This window comes from Ursus arctos, chromosome X (genome assembly GCF_023065955.2).
Source record: "Ursus arctos isolate Adak ecotype North America chromosome X, UrsArc2.0, whole genome shotgun sequence".
Lineage (NCBI taxonomy): Eukaryota > Metazoa > Chordata > Mammalia > Carnivora > Ursidae > Ursus > Ursus arctos.
Window position 1 is genome coordinate 33,958,784 of NC_079873.1, and position 20,593 is coordinate 33,979,376.

General features: G+C 53.7%; 1 long non-coding RNA gene across 1 annotated transcript; it reads right to left on the reverse strand.

Annotated features, from left to right (window-relative positions):
• Nucleotides 1-7,350: 7,350 nt before the first annotated feature.
• Nucleotides 7,351-8,951, reverse strand: LOC130543496 (uncharacterized). The gene is made up of 2 exons (XR_008958877.1): nucleotides 8,641-8,951; nucleotides 7,351-8,248 (listed from the first exon to the last, which is right to left on the reverse strand). It is a non-coding gene; the product is annotated as an uncharacterized LOC130543496 (long non-coding RNA).
• Nucleotides 8,952-20,593: the final 11,642 nt, after the last annotated feature.

Below are 20,593 nucleotides of genomic sequence, written 5' to 3' on the forward strand. Positions count from 1 at the left end.
ACATCCAGCTCCATCACTGACTACGTGACCTTGGGCGAGTCACTCGGCTGCCGCGTGCCTCACTTTCCCCGTTTGGCAAATGAGGGTAATGCTGCTGACTCCGGACGGTTCTAAGGATCTTCTAGGCCAGTGGTTCTCAGGTCTTCAGACCAGCAGCATTACCTGGGAACGGGTTAGAAATGCAAATTCTCCCTATACCCTAGACCTGCTGAATCAGAAACCCAGCCGCTTTAACAAGCCTCTAGGGGATTCCGATGCACTTGGTGCCGGAAACACCCTGCTGGGTCAGGTCAGCGCGGGGAACAAACCCCACCTAGGTGAGCAGTTCTTTTTCTCTGCCTGATCACAGAACCAGGGGAGCGGATCTCAGGCCTGCCCTCCCGGTGCACGTTAGAATCGCCTGGCCTCTTTCCAGACCAATTACTTCAGACTCCCTAGGCGTGGGGCATGCCAGCCATCAGCCGCTTTTAAAGCTCCCCAGATGATTCCTGAACAGCCGGCTAGCCCGTGTCAGAACCCCCTGGAGGGCTTGTTAAAGGAGCCAGCCCCAACCCCAGAGCACCTGATTCCCTAGCTCTGGGGTGGGGGCCTGAGAATTTGCATTTCTTTCTTTTCTTTTCTTTTACATTTTTGTTGGGGGGGGGAGACTGTGTGGGGTGGGGAGGGGCAGAGGGGGAGAGAGCGTCTCAAACAGACTCCCCGCTGAGTGCAGAGCCCAACATGGGGCTTGATCCTAGACCCTGAAATCATGACTGGTGCGAAAACTGAAAGTCAGCCGCCTAACCAACTGAGTCACCCGGGCGCCCCGAGAATTTGCATTTCTAACAAGCTGCCAGGTGCCGCTGGTGCCGCTGGTGCCGCTGGTGCCGCTGGACTTGGACCACACCTTGAGATCCACTGCCCAGGGGGGTTAGATGAGAACGGATAAGAGCGGCAAGAGAAGGGGCTTGAGGAGAAATCCCAGCTTCCTCCCTGCCCCCCATGTTGAATTACCACGAGCTTTGCTTACGCATCCCTTGTTTTCATCACACTCTGTTTGCAGCAGAGGGACGAGGTAGGTTGATGTTTGTGGAGAAGCTGAGCTGTGGCAGGGGCCTCCCTCAGAGAGAGCAGGAATTATCCCCCACCATCTCGGCAGATTCCCCAGGAAAATCAAGAGGAGCCGCTTGCATTGGGGTCCCTTGGCTGGTGCGTGGAACCTCCCAGATCCCTCCCCCCCAGTCCCCTTGCCTGAATTTTCTTTTCTTTTCTTTTCTTTTTATGTATTTGTCGGAGTGCACGTCATGCAGGGGGAGTGGCAGGCAGAGGGAGAAGCAGGCTCCCCACCGAGCAGGGAGCCCGATGTGGGGCTCGATCCCAGGACCCTGAGATGATGATCTGAGCTGAAGGCAGATGCTTCACTGACTGAGCCACCCAGGCACATATCTTGCCTGTATTTTCTCAGGAGCAGGTACTTTTCTTTTACTTTTTCACTTCCCTCTGCTCCCAAGCGCCCCTAGTGGTGAGGGGAATAGGGAACCCGGAGGCTGAGATGTTTTTCTGTGGGGTTTTCCATCCGTCTGAGTTCATTCAGTCATTCAACAATCATTTTATTCAACAAATACACATGGCCGGGTTGGGTGGGCAGGGCGTCCTGTTTTGTCTGCTTTATGCCCAGATGCCTGGTATCTGGAACACAGTAGACGCTCAAGAAGGATTTGTTCAGTGAGGGGGGCTGACTGTAGGCCAGTGCGTCTCCCAGGAAAGGAAGACACAGCCCCTGCCCTCAAGTGCCCAGAGCGGCGTGCCTAGCCGAGAAAGATGCTAAACCAGTTACTCTGAACTGTGACGGGCACAGTGACAGCCCCCGGGCCTTGGAGCCTTTGGCGGAGGCCCCGTCCCTGGCTTCGGGTGTCCAGGAAAGGGCTTCCCCAGAGGGAGGCGTGTGTCAGCTGACATCTAAAAGATGAACAAACCAGGGGAAGAAGGACGGAGGAAGAGGGCGGACTGTCTCTTATACGATGTCTGGGGCTGCCATAAAAGTGGCTCAACCACTTTGGAAAACTGGTAGAATTGTACTCTTTTTTTTTTTTTTTTTAAGATTTTATTTATTTATTTGACACAGCGAGAGTACAGGCAGGGGTTGCAGCAAGCAGAGGGAAAGGGAAGAGCAGACTCCCCGCTGAGCAGGGAGCCCGACATGGGACTCGATCCCAGGACCCTGGGATCATGACCTGAGCTGAAGGCAGATGCTTAACCATCCGAGCCACCCAGGCGCCCCTAGAATTGTACTTTTTACGTGTGAATGATCACGGGGCACCCGGCTGGCTCGGTCAGTAGAGTGTGCAACTCTTGATCTCGGAGGTCGCGAGTTCGAGCCCCACATTGGGTGTAGAACTTACATTAAAAAAAATGTGAATAATACACTTTAAAATGGTTCAAATGGTGACTTTTATGTGATAGGGATTTTACCTCAGTAAAAGCCTTTTTTTTTTTTAATGCAATACACTGGCTTGTGTTTCCTGCCCCGAATGAGATGAAACACGGCTGGTACAGACCAAGCCCCATGTACCTTGGTGACCACCAAACGGAACTCCGTGTCCGTCATTTCTATACGTCTTTATATTTGTGGGACGTAGCCGTTTGCCGCTACATAACACGCCGTGACGTGCCTAGTCAATGCTTTCGTTATCTCCGTGTTTTCCCCCGTCTTGCTGGGGCTCTTAGCTCAACCATGTGTCTGCGAGGCTCCTCTGGTTGGCACGTGGGAGCCCACCTCGAGCACTGTCCCTACTCCCGGGGGTCCATGGTATGAAGATACTTTACGAGGTCAGTACTATCATTTTTTTAAAAGATTTTATTTATTAAAGGGAGAGCATAAGCAGGGGAGGGGGGCAGAGGGAGAGGGACAAGCAGACTCCCCGCTGAGCAGAGAGCCTGATGCGGGGCTTGATCCCAGGACCCTGAGATCATGACCTGAGCCGAAGGCAGACGCTTAACCGACTGAGCCCCCAGGTGCCCCTTCAGTTGCTAGATCTTAATCCCATGCTGCTCCCAGTGCTGCTGCTTTCCAAAGCCCATCTATCCAGAGGCCAGGAGTCTGTGGCTGGCAGGGGGAGGCCAGGGCTCTGCAGGGAGCAGGAAGGCTATACCTGGGGGAGGCCCGCCTCTTCCTCCAGCTTGGCGACCTTGGGCACCTCACGTCCTCTCTTGACCTCAACTTTCTCATCTGGAAAATGGGGCCTCCGCTTTCATGTCTGAGGTCCATGTATCACACCCCTTCCAGCTCTAAAACATTCTTTGCATCCTGAGCTGCCACAGAGATGGAAAGGGAGACTCTGGGGTCCGTCACAGGGTTGGGAGGTGAGGGGCTCCTACTGCGTGGGCTTTGCTGCCCTGTTGCAAAAGTGACCACAGGATTCTTCGTAAAAGGAAGATAATTCCCTTGTCTTTTTGGATCATCGCCTGCTGGGAGAGGCCCAGGACGGGATCCGTGAACCTGCGCGGCCGGCCGTGCTGTGCGACTCGGAACTACTTGTACTTGTGTCTGGATGACTCAAGGGAACTCAGTGCCTTAATCACAATAAGAGGAGACAGCCCCAAGAACAGGGACACCTAGACGGACAGATGGGGCCCACAGCAAAGGCAGAGGAGGCCCAGGCCTGTCCTGGCCACGGCACCTCGGACGGGATAGAGGGAGTGGTGGAGGAAGGGAGCTGGCCCCTGGCGCTCTGGGCGTGGCTGGAGCTGTTTGCCTTATGGGGAGCAGCTGGCAGGAAGCCCACCCTCCAAGTGGCACCCGAAGGGCTGGCTGGTGGCTCCCATGGGTGTGACCGAGGTAGGGCTGGAGCTCAGAGCCCAGGCGCCTCTATGCTGACTCAGCCGTCTGGCCTCTCCCTTGGAGAATTTCTCTCCCTCCTTCCAATTACCCCCAAAGTGGGCTTCCTGCGGCCTGTGTTCCTGTCACACAGAAAGTCCTTTGCCAACAGAAAAAGTCCCAAGGCTTGGCCTGCCATGTGAGGCCTTGTCCGATTCAGCTGTAGCCACACGTCCAGGCTGACGTTTCCCAGGCTCACCCGTCGGGGGCACCTGGCCCTGGCTCCAGCCGCCCCAGTGTCCACCCCTGCCCCCGCTTGGCCTGGCGAGGCCTCCGCCACACAGCAAAGGCTTTCCCAGCGTACCCTCACCGGCTGCTCTTGGACACGTGCCCCGAATCGCTCAGAACCCCGTTGGTGCCTGCTGAGTCCCACGCAGCGCCCCGGCTTGGCACCCCTAGGCCGGATTACCCACCTGTCTTCTCTCTTGACCACCGCCTGCATGACAACAGGCCACGCTGACCCCGTCACCGCTGCACTCCCCGTGCGGTACCTGGCACAGAGCGGGCGCCCGGGGAAATAGGTGGGCAACGAGCGGATTTCTCTCGTACCCTGGGCTTCAGGGGTGGGAACTGCGCTCCCCAGGCTATCAATGAAGAAATGGAGCTTAGAGAATTTCTTGCTTGGGTGCGGCAGCCTGCCTGGTGCGGGGCAGGTCACCTGAGCCCTGAGAAATAACCCTGCCTCTCCGGAGACGCACGAGAAAGTACTCTCAACAGTCCCACTGTAGCATCTGTGGATGGGGGGCGAGAGCATTTGAGTAAGTAACATTTGCCAGTGTAGCTGCATAGCATTTGGGCGAGTTCTGAAGTGTGTGTGTGTGTCCCCTCCCGAGAGTTTCCCTCCTTCCCCTTCCTTCCGCTTCACTACCTCATGGCCACTGAGAATCTTGGCTGCGAGTTCGCTTCCGGAAACTTAAGGCAGTTGAACAAAGTCTGTGTGCCCTGAGGGAACTTTTAGAAAGCCCGTGCAGGGGTGAAGCACGAGGGAGAAGCAGAGAGGAAAGAGAGGCTTCCCCAGGCTCCTGGCTGGGAGAGCTGGGCCCTCGAGGGAGAGGAGGGAGAAGGCTGTGTGTCTCAGAGCCGTGGGAACAAGGCCTGTGGGGTAATCATAGGTGTCAGCTTGGCTGGGCCCTGGGGTACCCGGATATGAGATTAAATATTCTGGGTGTTTCTGTCAGCGTGTTTCTGGATGAGACTAACTGTTAAATCGGTGGACTTTGAATAAAGTAGATTGTCCTCCCTAACATGGGTGGGCCACGTCCAATCAGTTGAAGGCCTGAGTAGAACAACAAGACTAGCCTTTACCAAACAAGAAAGTAGGCTCCAGCAGACGGACTTTGGACTTCATCTCCACCATTGGCCGGTTTTGGTTCTGCAGCAGATAGCCTTTAGATCAGAATTGCATCATTGGGTCTTCCTGGGGCTCCAGCCTGCTGACCCACGTTGTATATTTTCGACTCATCAGCCTCTATAAACACGAGCCAATCCCTTATAATACGTTTTTTCTCTCTATATATATATACACATCCTATTAGTTCTGTTTCTCGGGAGGAGGCCTGACTAATACAGCCTGCTTCCTGCCAGAGCCTAGGTTGGCACCAGCATCCATGCCCCAGGGCAGGAGAGCGAGGCCTTGTACCCAGTGTAGCAGGAGGGAATTTCAGACCGTGCCTGGGGCTACGGTTCTTTTGGGCCTTGGAACTGGAGCAGCCCTCCCCGAATGGAGAAACCGGTCTTCCTCCCTGAGCCCTCCCTCTTACTCTGTCACCAGAGTGGCCCTCAGACCCCAGAGCCTGGAGATGGGTCAGGCCACCCATTCTGCTCACTGTGCCGGACCGATGTCAGCAGGAGGCGGGCCTCTTCCGTGTGCCCTGGGGGCTGGCCCTCTCCTTGCTGCCAGGGTGCCTGGGAAAGCATGGGAGGGCAGTCTCTCTGGACATCCAGGGGCCTAGTCCCCCTCGATCTTAGTCCGCTTGGGCTGCCATCGCAAAATAGCACAGACTGGGTGGCTTCTCAGAACTTTATTTTCTCACCGTTCTGGAGGCTGGATGTCCCAGGTCGTGGCTGGGTTCTGGTGAGGGCCCTCCTCCTGGCGAGCAGATGGCTGCCTTCTTGCCGTGTGCTCACACGCAGAGAGAGAGCTGCAGCCAGCTGTCTGGGGTCTCCTCCTAGAAGCACCAGCCCCGCCATAGCAGGGCCCTACCCTCATGAGCTCACTGAACCTTAATTACAGGCCCCATCTCCAAATACAGGCACACTGGGGGCTAGGGCTTCGACATCCGGGTTGACAGGGACATGATTCGGCCCATATGACGCTTGCAGATGAATTCTTTCCCTCGAAGTTCTCTTCCTGGTCACTGACTCATACCGCTGGGCTCCCAGAGCCTTCGCCTGGAGAAACAGGAAATGCCCCGAAAGGCTCTCTGGGTAATTTATGCTTAAAGCACTTGTAAAGCCCTAGCAAGCGTCATCTTAGGTCCCACCCAGGGTTGCCCCCATCGGTCACATTCCTGGGGCCCACCCTGCTTGGCAGGGAAATCACTGGGTACGCGGCAGGTGCTGTGAGGGCCCAGGGCAGGACTAAGGTTGGGGTCAGGCCTAGGTCAGGGGTATTTTTGTCAAGGGACTCAAAATTCGTACTAACCAAGGTGGGGAGCAAAACTGTGTGTGTGTGTGTGTGTGTGTGTGTGTGTGTGTGAGAGAGAGAGAGAGAGAGAGAGAGAGAGAATGAGAGAAGGGAGGAAGGAAGGAAGGAAGGAAGGAAGGAAGGAAGGAAGGAAGGAGAGGAAGAAAGGCACATGGCCAGGAGGGCAAGAAGCTCAGGTCACACCAGCTGTCTCTGTAACCTCAGGTCGCCTCCCTCTGTGGGCCTTAATTTCCTCTTCTGCAAAAAGAAGGCCTGGATTAGATCACCCCCCCAGGCCGCTTCTAGCCCTGACATTCTGTGATTTTCTAATTTCCTTCAGACTCCAGGGGCCTGCAGACCCCATGCTAATGTGCATGAATAAAACATGGGCGTCCTCAAGCTCGAAATATCGCAAGTGTCTGCTCTGGATTTGTTCTCACTTCACTGTGTGGTAAGCAGCGTCCAGCTGGGGCCCCACGGCCTCCTGTTTGGATGGTGCCGGTGCGGCCGGGCTCCCTCAGGAGGGCGATGGTGTGTGTGGGGGGGGGTCCAGCCACCCCAGCGAGGGAGCGCCTCCCCGCGCCTTCCCTCCCTTCATCCTCCCGCACGTGCTTTGTTCTGAGGCTTCAACCCCCAAGCCACCCCCGCAGCCCCCCTGCCTGCGGGGGCTCGGCTCCCCCACTGCTCCGCACTGGGCCGTCTCCCTGGGACGTCTGCCCTGGCACTGTCACACAGTACACGGCCACCTGGAGCCACGCAGGGAGGCAGCCTGGCGCCTGCTGCCTTCTGGAAGGGGCATATCCCATGTCTCTTCTGTAGGAACTTGACAGACATAATTTTTTTTCTTATTTTTAAGTTTTCTTTTCCTTTTTTTTTTTTTTAAAGATTTTATTTATTTGTCAGAGAGAAATTGAGCACAAGCAGGGGGAGCGACAGAGGGAGAAGCAGACTCCACGACCACGCAGGACTCGATCCCAGGACGCTGGGATCATGACCTGAGCTGAAGGCAGACGCTTCACCGACTGAGCCCCCCAGGCGCCCCTTAAGTTTTCTTTTTAAGTTATTTTTTGAGAGCAAAGGTGTGGGTTTACAGAAGAATTGCACAGAGAGAGTGCCCACGTCCCTTCTCATCCCCTCCCCCACGACCCCCAGTAGTAACATCTGGCCTTGGTGTGGCACCTCTGTTACCACTGACCGGCCAGTATTGGCACCTTGTTATTTAGTAAAGTTTGGGGTTTACATTAGAGCTCAGTCCTTGTGTCGCACGGTTCCACGGGTTTTGCCAAATGCAGGATGTCATGTGTCCACCGTTACAGCACCATACAGGACAATTTCCGTGCCCTCAACGCCCTCTAGGCTCCCCCTGTTCATCCCTCCCTTCTTCTTTCCCCAACCCTGCCAACCGCTGGTCTTTTTTCTGTCTCCAGAGTTTTGTCTTTTCTAGAACGGTTATGTGGTTGCACTCATACAGTGTGTAGCCCTTTCAGATTGGCTTAGTAACATGCATTTAAGATTCTTCCTTGTCTTTTCATGGCTCGATAGCTCATTTCTTCTTAGCACCGAATAATATTTCATTGTCTGGATGGACCATGCAATAGATAACATTTGTGACTGATGGATTGGTGGAAAAGACCAGAAGCACGAGATGAACAGCCACCCTCCAAACATAAAGTCTGTAAGAGATCTGGATCTCAGTTCTAGGTGACGTACACAGTGTGTCCCACGAAGAAAATGCGACATCCGGAGAGTTGAATTTCGAGTATTAGCTGCGAGGCAAACTACTTTTATTACCGAACGCTTCTTTCTTAAATAATTGCATTTAAAACAGGATTCAATTAACGATTTTTCTACAACAGTTCAGGCATGCATTCACACTAAGAATTAGCTATAACCATATTAGATATTGTGAAAACAGGGGCGCTTTGGAGAGTAAAGGGAGGGTGCTATTAATAATTATGCCCAGACAACAGGTGTAAGCCAGGACTATCCCGGATAATATATAGTCTTTCTATTTATAACTGGTATCTGTCTGCTTAAAATAGCTGAGGGAACACAGGATATTTTTGTGTTTCTCCAAAAATATTAGATGGTGTATCATCTGAAGTTACACTAGCAGTGGGAACACAAAGTAGCAAAGCTTAGCTTATTTTTCACTCACATAAAGTCCAAAACACGCATCGTGGATTGCCAGGGGTGGGAGGTGGCGGGGCATGGGGGCTCTGCTCCATGCGGACATTCAGGGATCCCGGCAGATGGAGCCTCTGCCATCTTCCATATGTGCCTTTCAGGTGGGCTGACCAATCATCTCCATTTGGGAGTGGAGAGTTTCCCAAGCTGCAGACTCAGTGCTAAAACTGGGATGGTTCCTGGGAAACCAGGGCAGTTGCTCATCTATTTCCAAGGTTGCCCCTGGGAGGGGAGGAAGAGATTGAGAGAGAGAGGGAGAGGAGAATGGCATGGCTGGCTCTTCTGGGCCAGGCCAGTCATCACTTCCTTCTACTTTCTATTGGTCAGCACAGTCACATGGCCACACCTAGTTGCAAGGGAGACTGGGAAATGTAGTCCAGCTGTGTGCCTGCAGCTGGAAGAAAATGGGTTTGGTGGCGAGCTACTGCAGGGCCCTCAGATTGAGATGGATTTTATCCTAGCTGACATGTGTCTGGGAGGGACTGGTACCTCCCTTTTGTGAATCTAAGTCTCATTTGCCTAACAGTCAGTGGTCTTCAGCTCGGGGTGTCCCTATGGCCCAGGCCTCTGCCAGTGGACGGTCTTGAACCCTCCAGGGTTCTGGGAAGGCTGGGGGCATGGCATGGTGGAGGTTACTCCTGGCAGCCACAGGAACCCACTAAAAGGGAGTCAGGTGAGCGGGAAGGTGCCATGTGAGAGGGTCTGGTTGTGCTGCAAATGGAAAACCTGTGATCTGTGAAGTCAATACACTCCTGCACCCGTGTTGACTATGTGGCAATATAATTAGTTTTCAATATGAGCACCTCCGTGGCAGCATTCTTTCCGATTCTTAGCTCTCACAGCATCCCCAAGACGTGGGTTAGGGGATGTTAGCCCCACGCCGGGGGAAGCTGTCATCTGCACGGTGATGCCACGTGCTTGACTTGTGCGGGTTCTGTCCTCCCCTGGGCACCTGTGATGTAGCCAGGGACCTGGTACGGAAGGCCGTCTGCAGGTGCCTGAGTCCAGGCCCTGAGATACAATCTCTGCCTGCCGGGGTGGGGGTAGACGGTGCCGGAAGCAGAGAAGACAGCGATGCTACTTTCACTCCCTTCCCTGTCAGATGCCCCCCGTGGGGTGGCAAGGCTGGGGGCTGATAGGAGTATGCATTAAGAAGACCAGCCAGGGCAGCCCCAGCTAGAGGGACCTTGGTGTCTGCAGCCCCCACCCAAGGGACCAAGGGTTCTCTTTGCGGAGTGTAGGCTTGGAACCCCGGCCTTTCTTAACACCCTCTTTGGGGGGGGGGTGTCACAGACTCAGTTGGCCACTGTGTTAGTTTTCTGTGGCCACTGTGACAAATGATCACAAACTTGGTGGCTCACAGTTCTGGAGGTCAGAGGTCCCCAAGCGGTATCCCCGCGCTGAAACCTGGGGCTCAGCCTCTGGAGGCTCTAGGAGAGACTCTGTTTCTCACCTCTTCCAGCTCCTGGTGGCTGCGGCCTTCCTTGGCATGTGGCCACGTCACTCCAGTCTCTGTCATGTCCCTCTGCCCCCCTCTTCTTACAAGGATGCTTGTGGTAGCGTTTCCGGTCCGTCCGAGTAACCAGGGATGAGCTCCCCGTCTCCAAATCCTTCACTTAATCGCATCTGATTAAGATGATTAAGATTTCAGGGACTAGAACATTGACATCTTTTTTTTTTTTTTTTGAGGGGTAGCATCATTCAGCTTCCCGGCCACTTTGGCACAAAGTACTTGAAGCGGTGTTAGAGCCTTTCTGGGTATGTACCAGGGTGAGCGGGGGGATGGGAAGGAAGTCACCTGCTCCATGCTTCTCATCTCATTTAATTCTTCCAGAGCCCTCTGAGAGGGTCTTACCAGTTCTATGTGACAGTGTGAGGCTCAGAGAGGTTGAGTGACTTACTAATATAACCCAGTGGGAAGAAGATGGAACTGGACTTAGGGCTGTCTGACCCCAGAGCCCCTGTTCTTCCACGGAAACACAGGAGTGTCCATGAGGGCCGGACTCAGTTGGACTACAGATCACCGTGCACGGTGATCTTCTCCCTACGTAAGAGAGTCTGTCCTTTTTGCCTGTGTGATATGGCGATTTATAAGAAGAAATATATATTTGGTCTTTTTTTTTTTAGATTTTATTTATTTATTTGACAAAAGAGAGACAGAGAGAGAGAGCACAAGCAGGGGGAGTGGGAGGGAGAAGCAGGCTTCCCGCTGAGCAGGGAGCCCGATGCGGGGCTCGATCCCAGGACCCTGGGCTCATGACCCGAGCTGGAAGGCAGACGCTTAACGACTGCGCCCCCCAAGCACTCCTGTATTTGGTCTTCATCCCAGTTTCTGGTCCAGAGTTCCCAAAACCCTTGGGGCTCTCGTGAGTCTTTTGTTATGTTAAGGAGGTGACTTTGGGAGCCCTCACCTAACGCTGGGGGCTGGTGACCAGGGGAACCAGCCTTGAATGGAGGATTGGAAATTTCAGTCCCAGCCCTGACTTCTGGGGAGAGGAAGGGGCTGGAGGTTGAATCAATCACCGATGGCCAAAGATTGAATCAATGATACCGGTGTAAAGCAGCCTCCACAAACCCCCAAAAGGACGGGGTTCCGAGAGCTTCTGGGTGGGTGAGCGTGAGGAGATGTGAGCAGAGTGGCGCGCTTGGAGAGGGCACTCCTCATCCTCTCCCCCTACCCTGTGCATCTCTTCCATCTGGCTCTTCCCTGAGTTCTGTCCTTTTGTAATAAACCAGTGATCCAGTGAGTAAGAAGTTTCTCTGAGTTCTGTGAGCCACTCCAGATGGGAGGGAGTGTCCCATCTGTAGCTGGTCAGCGAGCAGCACAGGTGACAGCCTGGCCCCAAGTCATCTGAAGCAGGAGCAGGGCAATCTTGGAGGACTGAGCCCTTATCCTGTGGAACCTGAGGCTGTCTCCGGGTAGATAGAGTCAGAACTGAGTTGAAGTGTAGGACGAGGCCCAGCCAGAGTCCAGAGCGTTGGCTGCATGTATGGGGAAGCCCCCTCCAACACACCCATTAGGAAATTGGGTCCAGGAACCCAAAAAAGTCTGTGTCTGGGATCACCCCTTGGCTTAGGGCTGACGTAGCCTGACCGCAGGCCCAAGTGTACACACGGCAGACCCGATCCCTGGAGAGCACCCCCCCGCCCCTTCTTTCAGTGAGCCCTTTTTCACTAACGTTGTCTCTTGGTTTTCATAGACACTTCTCGAGTCATCCATCCCCTCATTTCTGGCTCCTTCCTTCATCTCCAGTCCGGATCAAACCATTGCTTCTTTTCATCCCTAGTGTTCTGGAAAGCTCCTTCTCTCTTTACCACTGCGTATTTGGTAACTTTTTCATCTATAGGAAAATTGGCTTCACGTGAAGAGACACACTTCTAAAGCTTATTTACTAGGCTGATGCCTCAGATGTGAGGATGATGGGAGTGAGGGATGAGGAGTTTTACTCTCTGCTTCCCCTCTGGACTCCCTTTACACTGAATCAATTCTTCCTGGTTTTGTTTTTTTTTCCTTTTTAGACCAGTGAATAAATACATCCAAGCCATCTACCACTCCTCTTTTTTTATGAGAGCTGGGGGTGGGAAAGCAAGCGAACTTTTGCATTTTAGCATTTATGGCCTTTTGGGCAAATGCATTAGCAGTTGCTGGAACATACAGGTAATTACGAGCTAAGTGTAAGCACACACGTGCACGCGTGGGCCACTCATGCACACACCCGTATGCTTCTGCTGCCTAAAAACTCCTTTGCAGTAGAAATTGCAGTAGGGTTGGAAACCCTGCACACTGCAAGCTCCTTGCACCCTCTTTTAGACCCGAAAGTGTAGGCTGGGCTCGGCTCAGTGGCAAATCAGCCCTTGGCATCTCAGTGGCTGAGTGCAACCGCTGATCTCTGGCTCAGATGAAGTCCAGCGCATAATAAATAATAATTATTTCTTCGCTCTCTGCATTTAATGGGAGCCACCTTAAGGCATCTGGGAATTTGTGGAAAGGCTACATCCTCAGTCTGGTCTTCACTTTGAGTCATTTTGAAACTCAGCGGTTTCTCCTGTCCCATCTCTTATGCGCAAAAGAAAATGTTCGTCCTGCATAACATGCATCACTCTCTTATCGACCTCTGATATCATGTTCCTCACTTCCTGCTGCCTGACCTTAAGGTTTAGGTTTTAATTTCAGCAAACCCTCGTTTCCGATACCAATTTCTGTATTAGTCAGGAGAGGATAGATTATGCTGCAGTAACAAATTAAGCACCGAGTCTCAGGGGCTCGAACAAACAGAGGTTTCTGTGTTGCTCCTGCCAAGTCCCGAGGGAGTCGGGCCACTCTCCAGGGCATTATCCAGGATCTCAAATGCTTCGATCTTACCATCTTGATAGGCAGCCTCTCTGCTTCTCGCTGAAAGTGAAGGTTGCACAAGATGTTTTTAATGACAAAGCCTGGGAGGAGCGCTCTACATTATTTCCACTTAAAGCCCATTGGCCGGAATCCTAGCACATGACCTCAGTCTTACTTCAAGGGACGCTGGGAAACGTAGTCTTTCTGTGAGTCCAGACAGACGAAAATGAAACAGGAGTCGGCGAATCTATAAGATTATTTCTTTCACACTCCCTTTTCGGGGTTCTCCGCTCCTGTTTATCTGTCCCTGTCAAGTGTCTAATGCTCCCTCAGTTATCCTCTATGCCCCGTGCCTCTCCAGATTTCATTTGCACTAAGGAATATAAATGGCTGGTAACAGCCTACAGCGTGACCTCTCTTATAGGCAGTTGTGCGTTAAAGCCAATTTTAAGCTTTTGTCTAGAGGGTTAATGCTGCGATGTGGGATCTGCAAGCATGAGGAGGCTAGTAGGAGAAATATTTTTAGGGCTTCTGAAATGACAGACCAGGCAGGTCCTCGGTACCATCTTTTGTGTGCCATTCTGCCGTGCCGGGGGAACATCAGTGTGAGATATTTTTGACTCAGGGGACATCAGGCTAACAGTGTGAGTGGCCACGAGTGTTGTTAGATGTGACCAGACCATTAAAGTGTGGTTGTCATCTGGCTGTCTAGAGGTTATTGATATGAAGGAGGGAGAAATTATTGTCCACTCCAGCTGATTTGGAATCAGCTTTCAAATCATCCATCTGCCATCCCTCCCCCACTCCCTCCCTTCTGCAGAATGCAAGAGGCTCAATCCACGGTGGGTCTGTAATGGGCCTCACCAGGGAACGGGTGGGGGTGGGGGTGGATGGGCAGGGGTTTCCCTGAGGTTCTGCGGGGACTGAGGTCTCTTGTGTTCTCACTGTCAGACTCTGGCTCACCCATGGCTGTCTTTGCTTGTCCTGGCTACAGCCCGAGGAGAAGGAACGGAAATCTCCTTCTGAGCACCTCCTTCACTGACTGCACCCATCCCCCAACACACAATCCGACCCTCTGGTGCCTTTACCCCGTGAGCACCTAGTTAGAACTACATTTCCCAGAATTCCCTTCTCTGCACCCGTCCAGGTGAGGGTGGGCCGCAGGAGAAATTTGCATGAGATTTGGAAGCCGCAGGTGAAGCCGCAGCCACTTTTAGTGAGCCAACCTCACTCCTGTTGTTGCTGAGCCTAAGAGCCAAAACATCACCTTTTGGGCCTTAGGGTACAGCCAGGCCCCTAGCTACTTCCGCTTTTTCTGGCTCTTCTCCTTTGGCTCCTCCAGATCCTGGGGCAGGTGCCTCTGCAGCTGTGGCTGAGGGTGCCAGCTTTTCCTGCGGGTGACCCATGCCATCAGGCAGTGAAACGTGGACTCTAGCTGCCATGGTGTTTTCCGGTTTGTCTCTGCACTTGCCCACACCAGCCTCCAACATGCCCCCAGTGAGTCCTGCCTCCTGATGTTCCTCTCCCCGAGTCCGTCCTTCTACAGTGTGCCGAGTTGGTCTGTCTGGCCAATGTGAGGGTGACAGAAACGATGGGATGGCCCTTATGACTTAGGCTACAAAAAACACGGAGCCTTCCGTCTTATATTCTCTCTGTCTCTCGTTTTCTGAGATCGCTTGATCCGAGGAAAGCCAGCTGCCACTGTCAGGAGGATCTCTGTGGAGAGGCCCATGTGGTGAGAAAGTGAGGCCTTTGGCCAACAGCCAGCAAGGCACTTGAGGCCTCCCAGCGACAAATATGTGAGTGAGTCCTCTCGGAAGCAGATGTCCCAGCCCTGTTTGTGCTTTTGGATGACTGCAGGCTCCAGCGGACACCTGCACTGCGACCCCATGACAGACCCTGAGCCAGAACCTCTCAGCTTCGCTGCTCCATTCCCGGCCCTCAGAAACTGAGAGATAATAAATATTTGTTGTTCCAAGTCACCGAATTTTGTCGTGGTTTGTTGTACGGCACTAGATAACTACTACAGGGTCTACTGTTCCCATCCCAACTGCTGGCCCTGCTGCTCACAGGCCTTCAGGCCCTCAGGCCGTCAGGCCTTCACCTAGACATAGGCCAACGGTCTCGTATGGGCAGCTTAACCAGTTCCCACAATTGTGTCAGGCCACAATAAACCCTTATTTTGTATCAGTCAGAGTGGTTCTGCGTCCTTGATCCAACCTTACCTGAAACCACAAGAAACTAGAGGGAAAGATTCCTCAGATCCTTCATCATTGGTTTTCCCTACTGTATTGGTCTCAACTTTTGATCAAAACCACCCTGAGAGCTTAAAAAGAAATACCAATGCCCAGATCCTATCTCCAGAAGTTCTGATTTAATTGGTCTGGGCCATGGCCTGGGCATTGGGATCTTAAAGCTCCCAGGGGCTTTTAATGTGCCGATTGGGGTTGAGAGCCACCAGTGTAGCCTGGCTGACTCTACTGGTCCTGCTAGGTCTCTGCTTCTCCAGCCTTCCTTGGGCTGGGAGAGGGGTACCCAATCTAGACACCCATGGTAACTTTTAGCTGGGGACTCCACGCCTAGAAGTAGGGGGCCACAGGAAACCTTGCCACTGGTGGTGGCAGCTGCAGCAAGACTGAGTTCCCAGGGTGGCAGGGCAACTTGGCAACGAACCCCGGTGTCAATTTTGGTTCTTTCATTCCATCACCACCTCCATCAATGCTGTGACAATTACCCAACAGCTGCTGCTGCTGCTTTTTTTTTTTTTTTTTTTTTGAGTGAGAGTGTGAGCTTTGGGGAGGGGAGAAGGAGAGGGAGAGAGAATCCCAAGCAGACTCCCCGCTGAGCATAAAGCCCAACGTGGGGCTCCATCCCACCACCTTGGGATCATGACCTGAGCCAAAATCAAGACTCAGACGCTTAGCTGACTGCACCAGCCAGGCGCCCTTACCCAACGGTTTCTTGATTGCATCTCTTCCTGCTTACGTTATGGGACCTTTAGGGTCTATTCCAACGCCGAGAGTCTGGATCAGGCAACTACATTTCACATAACTCCCTGAGTGGCCTTAAGGGTAGCCAGCCCCTCTCTGGGCCTCAGTTTCCTCATCTGTCAAGGGGAGGGCTGTGTTAGATGAGCTCCAGACCCTTTGTCTTGGGTTGGGTTGGGTTGGGAAACAGGCTCTGAGATGGAAACTTGTGTGCCAACATCTGTGAGAGGGGTAGGGAAGCAGGAGTGAGCAGAGGAGGGGCTGAACTCTGATGCTCCCATGATCCCCTGGGAGCCTTGGAACGGGCATGGCCCTTCAGAGTTGTCCTGAATTGAGGTGAGGGGATGGGAATTTGTACCCCGATTGGTCGTTGAGTGTGGTCTGCTCCAGGGAGAAGAGAGTGACTTTGAGTGAGGCAGCTCTCTTGGGCACTTTCTGGAGGGAATCAGTTGAGAGCTGTCAGCCGCTGACACCCCGGCAGCTGGAGGCATGAGTCCGTCGGTCTTGAAGAGGCGGAGGTGGGGGGGTTGGGGGGCTGGATCTGAACAATGTGCCCCTCAGTGCTGCACCCTTCCAGCTCAGAGAGTCGACGATCAGAGCCCTAACCCCAGGGTGACCTGTGAAGAAAGGGGTGGTTCTCTTACTCCCTTTGGCTAAGCATGACATCAGACACCCCGGGAGAGTAGCTGGAAGGTTCCAGGAGACCACAAGCTTGATTAAAGCACAACAACTCTTCTTAGAACCTCCCTCACCATTAGCAGTGGGAGAGCCAGAGGGAGGTGTAATGTCAACTTACTCCAAAGAAGCAAGGCCCCAGGGAAAAATTAAAAGCCACTCCTGGAGGAAGGAGTGGCTTCCAGAAGGAAAGTCTCCCAGGTGTCACGCTCAACTCCCAGGAGCACGGAAGGTAACAGAGCTGCAAGGGACTGTGGTTGTCGCCATGGTAATGGCATCTTGGATTCCAACTGAATGAAGCTATTGGCTGGCCTGTCAATCACACAGCGGAGGCACCTTCAGTGGGAACAAGTGTGGGGCCAGCTGCGGCGGGGAGGAGAGGCCGCCCTCCTGCGCGCACAGCGGGCTTGTGGGAGTGTTGATGTTCAGGTGTGTGTCTTCGCATATGTGATTAAAAGAAATATGGAATATTTCCCTACCCCTGGAAGCAGATCCCAGGGCAAGGACATGAGTCAGATTGTGAGTTCACGGGTGATCCCAGGAAACACCTCTAGGGCACTGGGGAAGCGAGACAGGGAAGAGAGGGAAGCCGCTACGGAGTGTGTCATGGGGTGGGTCCCACTGTGGGCAACAGGGCTTCAGTCCTACCAGGGATGCCTGGGAGACAGTGGAGAGCTCACCGCCCAGAACTGTCCCCACTGAGGGGCGAGGGAGCTCGGGTAATTCTCCACCAACTCCTATTTGTCCTTGGCTGGGGACTGCTCCCGGGAGGCTGTCCTCCTTGTGTTTCCAGCCTGCCTCACTCATCAGCCAGAGGAAGCCCTTGGAGGAGGGCGAGCGGCAGGTGCTTTGGATCCGCGGCGGTTGGCACATACTAGAACGACTAATGCTGATGGGCCCAGGGTGGGGCGCTGCTAGTGTCTGCTGCACCCCGTGTGGCCCTTCCAGCAGTGTGACCGGGGTAGCTGGTCCTCCTGGCCACAGCTTAGCCGGCCCCATGGTGACAGGCTTCAGTCCTCACACCTGGGCTGGGTCAGGGCCAGAGAGTCAGGGCTTCTGAAATGTTTGCTGGGCAGCAGAACCAGGCCAGCCCCCCACTCCGGCAAGGAGCAGAGTCTGTTCACTCATCTCGATGCAAGGCCAGACGTCTGTCAGCCGAGGGCTTTGGTCCTCAAGAGATATCTGCAGGGCTCTCAGTTCCCATCACCCGCCCTTTCCTTCTGCTCCTGATTCCGGGCTGGGAACCTTCCCCGGACACTGGCAAGCATGACTGGCCTCTGTTATCTCGAACCCTGGCTCCTTCTCTCCCGAGGCCTGCTTTCCCACTTGGCCTCGCCACCTGTTCGAGGGGGAAGGGCCTCTGCATCCTGTGCCTGGAGCCTCCCTGCTCTGAATTGAGAGGAGACCTTCCCTTCCCAGATGAAAATCAGCCCCGTCCTCGGCGATCCTCCAACCAGCGAACTGAAGACAGGAGGAGGGCCAATCAGAAGGTCGGGGCTGGGCAGCCTCCCTGGGCTCATCTCAAGTCGCTAACTTTCCTGCTCCATCCTGCTTGGATTCCCATCCCCTTCCAGACTCGCTGGATGTTGGATTCAGTTCAACAGCTGCTGGAGGAACTTCTGTGAGGCCAGGACGGTACCAGGCATGAGGAGATAAGAACGAAGTCCAGCCGAGCCCAAGACACTTGCTGCGGGGGCCACTCCAGGACTCAGCATCTCTGTTCCTGACCTGATTTCTTTCTTTCTTTGCCTTTTGACCTGTCTGGGCCAGAGATCACAGAACCCTTATGATCTGGGCACATACTGGGTTTCTGAACACCAGAACATGGGCCCCAACCCAGATGAACTGCTCGACCCGTGGGAGCCGTGAACTAGCCTGAGGCGGGGACTTGGGTCCGCAAGGAGAGTCTACTGGAGACCTTTGTGACAAGTACTCTGTTCACCCAGGCGGGGAGGGGACTGCACAGTCTCCACCAAGGCTGATGGGGAATTTCCAGCTATTTCACGATCTACAGGCCCTGGTGTGTTGCCCACCGTGGTCAGTGTGTGGCTTCTGTTTGGCACCCCTGATGACATAGCATGACGCATATCCCCACTGCTTTAGCAGACACCCTAGCAAGATCTGCCTTTCCTTTCTCCGACGGGAGGAACGTGGGCCGTTCTCTATCTCTACCAGGCGGGCCCCTGCAAGTCCTGCCACCGAACCCAAGAGAAGAGCTTTGCCCACAAGTCAATAGATCAGAAAGTAAAGTAAAATCTCCTCCAACCTCCTTGCCACAAACGTCCGGCCGGTATAGCATTCAGGGCAGATATCTAGGGACTATAAAGGCTCTCGGGGGGGCGCCTGGGGGGCTCAGTCAGTTGGGTATCTGTCTTCGGCTCACGTCATGATCCCCGGGTCCTGCCCCCCACGTCGGGCTCCCTGCTCAGTGGGGAGTCTCCTTTTACCTCTCCCTCTGCCGCTCCCCCTGCTTGTGTTCTCTCTCTCTCTCGGTCAAATAAATAACTAACATCTTTTTTAAAAATTATAAAGGCTCGCAGGGACTTGGAAATCCCCTTGTGCACTCTCCTTACTGTCCCACCAAGGATCAGGCCTGTGAGATCGAGATGTATGCAGCCAGAGAACGCAGAATCTTTAGGAAGCACTGTGGAAGGGGAAAAACATTGACATTTCCTTCTTTCATACAATCCTCCTTCCCCAGTCACCCGCCCCTCCCTGTCATGCCTTTCCTGGTGCCCAGCAACAAATGTCTTAGATTTTTTTTTTTTTTGAGGGAGAGACAGCGTGTACACGTGCGTGTGCGAACAGGGGGAGCGGCAGAGGGAGAGGAGGAGAGGGAGTCCCAAGCAGGCTCCATGCTCCCTGCGGAGCCCAACATGGGGCTCGATCGCACAACCCTGAGATCATGCCTGAGCCCAAATCAAGAGCTGGACACTTAACCGACTGAGCCACCCAGGCACCCCATTCCGACAGATTTTAAAAAGTCTTACGGTTTTATAACGCTATCTGGTTTTCTCAGTACTTTCACACACATCATTTCCCTGCCCAAGCTTACTGTGAGGTCTGTGGAGTAAGCGTTCGATTCCCATTATACAGATGAACTTACCCACGGAGGCTCAGAAAGCCCTAGAGTGGGCACCTGTTCCAGTTACGATTAGATATGCAAACTCAAAATAGCTGTGACTTTAACAAATGAAAGTGTACTTTTCTTTGCCATCAGAATCAAGGATAGGCAGCTCTGTTCCACAAAGTCACAGGGACCAGAGATCTATCCATTGCTTGGCTTATGTCCAGCGGTGTCTGGAGAAGGGTCATGAGAATGGAGCCCCCATGATAGGATCAGTGCCCTTAGAAGGGACGCCAGAGCACTGTCTCATGCTCACTCCTTCTCTGTCTCTCTGGCAAAAGGACGGACTTGGGTTCAACTGCTTCTCAAGTCCTCTCCAGCTGGGCTTGTGTGGGAATGGACCGGTGAGAGGCTCCATGAAACCAATGGAAGAAACACCTCAAGGGCTTTGTCACCGTAACGTCTGGAGTTGGAATCCTGGCTCTGCCCTAACCAGCTGTGTGACCTTGAAGAAGTCGTTCACCATCCCTGAGCCCGACTTGCTTCATGCGTAACATGGGGATAATTCTCTTCTCGAGAGTGCCGCGGGGGCCACACTCCTGTCCTTAGCACAGAGATGGGCACATGGAGGACTCACTGAAATGGTAGCCTGATCCCAGTGCTTTCGGGGGGGCCTGAGGGGGGCAGCAGAGCGGGGAGCCAGGGTCCTGTTCAAGCTTCACCCGAGGCCAGGAGCTGCCTCCCCTCTCTGTCTCTCACCCATCACAGTCACTCGTGGTGCGCGCTAAGGCTCAGGATCATTCTGGGGCCCCCGAGGTCGCCCACTAATCAGTCCTGGCAGAGAGAACGGGGACCACCCACG